The 2888-nt window shown below is 37.8% G+C and overlaps 1 non-coding gene across 1 annotated transcript; it reads left to right on the top strand.

Moving 5' to 3' along the window:
• The first annotated feature begins 776 nt into the window (after window positions 1–776).
• Window positions 777–848, top strand: TRNAH-GUG (transfer RNA histidin (anticodon GUG)). The gene has a single exon. It is a non-coding gene; the product is annotated as a tRNA-His (tRNA).
• Window positions 849–2888: the final 2040 nt, after the last annotated feature.

Genomic DNA, 2888 nt, shown 5'->3' with positions numbered 1-2888 from the left:
TGGAAGAGTTTGGACTGGAGACACTGGGAAATACTTCGCTTGCATCAACTAGTGATCTGATAGTAGAGAATGCCCTTGAAAAGTGAGAGGACAGAGCTGTTATTGGTATGTGCTTCAAGTTTTCCTTCTTCCAGACTTACCTGCCTGAAGTTGTTAGCTATTTTAGGGGTAAGGTGGTCTTCTGATTTTTTTGTTTGTTTATTTAACCAGAAATTCAATCCCGGACAAAAGAAACATTTTTCCCAAAGCTTGCTTCTGAACAGAAAAAAATCTTTGTTTTGTAGGATTTTTATTTTTTAGACCAAAAAAAAAAAAAAAAAAAAAAAAAAAGTCAAACAATGAAAAATATAATAATAATTAAAAAGAAATAGCAAAAGATATTTAGAATGTTTTCTCAGGTGTGTAAAAAATGCTCAGCTGTTTTCTGAGCGCAATTAAAGATAGCTGGGCTGGGATACCATGACTTTGCTTTCCCTACTACTGATAAAATAGGAAAAAAGTGTTCTCTGAAAAGATTTTGGAGTCAAGAGAAGGATATATAGCTCTATAACTCTCTTGAGCCTGTTATTAGGAAACTGTGATAGCATGGACAATTAATAGGAAGGAAAGAAATGTCTGGAGGCAATTTTGAGAAGATGGTAGTGTGTAATTGCTTGTAGAAATACTTAGAAACTGCTGCTGCTAAAACACAGTGTATACTGTAGGTGGCACCATTTGTATAAATTTTATGGACCACTGAGGCAAAGAGGGGGATTTATGCAGTGTTCTGATAGCTTGCCGTGATCGTATAGTGGTTAGTACTCTGCGTTGTGGCCGCAGCAACCTCGGTTCAAATCCGAGTCACGGCAAACTGAAGGATGTCTTTTGGAGAGCTGTCATTAGAGGCTGCCTATCAAAAACTGCCTATCAGTGATGACAAGTAGCGAGACAACAAAAATAACCAGAGGCTGAAGCTTTTACAGTTTTGCTGAAATATTTATGTGATGCAAATATGAGCTCAGTAACCCTGTTGCCAAATGTGATTTTTATTTTTATTTTTAAAATTTAAAAGTTGATAAATACAGTTGATAAAAGTTGTGATATGTACAGTAGCATACTGAACGTGTAATTTCTGTTAGGTGCAGCTACTTAAGATCTGGTCTAAGCAATAAAGACTGTTTGGTTTTCATCTTTGCTAAATTTGTACGCTAATACAAAAGCCTAAATTTCTTGGAAATGGGTCATTGACAGATGTGGAAATCCCACTTCCCTAAGCAGGGCTGCTGTTAGAAGTTTTGTGCTGGTGATGAGAAGCCATCACCTGTCATTGATTCCAGCCATTCCCTTTGGATTTCCTTATCTACTCTACATCACTGAGTAGCATGGGCTCAGGTTTCTCAGGATAAAGATTTCTAAAACCACATGGATTTTATCAATTTACTGTAACTAAAGGAAATTTGTGTCATAATGACAATATGACAACAAAATTACATAGTTGGTAATAACTGGATTAATAAAAGCCCCTTATTATGGAGTTTGTCAGATTATTTGCATGTCACTGAATGTAGTTTATGGTTCCTCAATTTTACAAGAAGACAAAATCAAGAACAGTTTTTCTCTTGCTGTTGCATTCACTTTTGGTGGGACATCAGTCAGCCCTCTGCATAAGGGACGATGTCTCATCCAGGCTGAGCTGGCCTCAAGCTTCCACAATAGGCCAGCTCTCATAGCTCATGAACGGCAGGAGCCTGTCCTTCTGGAACCAAGGAGGATCTTTCCTTGCACTCATATGTGGTGAGGAAAGGAAACAACATTTTTTGCAGTGATATCAGGAAAAAATAGAAGTTCTGTAGGCTCACTAGCTTGGGAAGCCACCTCCCCTCTGGCAGGTGGGCTCAGGTGTCCCAGTTTGGGTGTAGTAAGTTGGTGACCCTCAACATCTTCTGACTTCCCTCAGGCTCAAGACAGCTCTTGCTGCTGTGTTTTTAGGGTATCTGGTTGGCCTTAGACTTCATGTCCAAATATCATCCAGCCTTTTGGGAATCCGAGCAATGAGCTCTCCATTTCTTGGTTTGATTGACAAAGTGGATGTGACTGATTTCCCAAAAGAAAGCAATTTAACAATATGCTCTAGTGTAAAGGCAAGAAGGATCATCTTTTGAACTCTATCCTTGTTCCTGTCTCCCAGCTTTGTCATCAGCAGCATTACATTTAACAGACACTAGAGTGACTCCTCACAGGTACATATATTCTTTGAAGCATCCTGATGAATGGAGTCCTTGAACTGAAATCACAGCACTGTAAAGCCAGAAATTCTGCTCTGCTTACACATCATCCTGAGGCAAAACACTCAAGGTTCGTCTCTGCTTGACCTCAAAGCTCCTTGATATGTACTTCTCTGTACTCAGTAATTCAGATTGACCTTTTTGGTCATTTTCATGATGAGTTACCTGGAAACTGTAATTATTTTGCTTCCTTTACTTTTCTTGTACTGATACTGATAACCATACTATGATCTTAATGGTAGCAATATAAACTGATAGGAAGAATAATGTAGGTAGTTTAGCAGATTTTTCTTACTAGTTCCTCCTCCAATTACTTGATCCCCTCATAAGAGAACCAAAATTCAAACTCAACTTCATACTAATGTAAATGGCTTTCTACATTCCATTTCCTGCAAAAAATATTTATGAGTGTTCCCATTTATTTGGGGAAAATAAAACAAAAAATTTGTAAATTTTTTTTTTGTAAAATTTGCAAAACAATTTGTAGGGATATCAGGATTGCAGAGTAGGAAGCAGAGGTTTAAATTTAGAACCTTCAACTGTACAAAGAATTACCTGCATGTTTCTGGAACATGCATATACTAGGAATAAGTACATATCCTTACTCCCAGGAAGCATGTCCAG

The sequence above is a fragment of the Meleagris gallopavo genome, chromosome Z (assembly GCF_905368555.1).
Source record: "Meleagris gallopavo chromosome Z, MGAL_WU_HG_1.1, whole genome shotgun sequence".
NCBI classification, from domain to species: Eukaryota; Metazoa; Chordata; class Aves; order Galliformes; family Phasianidae; genus Meleagris; species Meleagris gallopavo.
The sequence above is the reverse complement of the archived record's forward strand: the minus strand, read 5'-3'. Positions and strand labels throughout refer to the sequence as shown.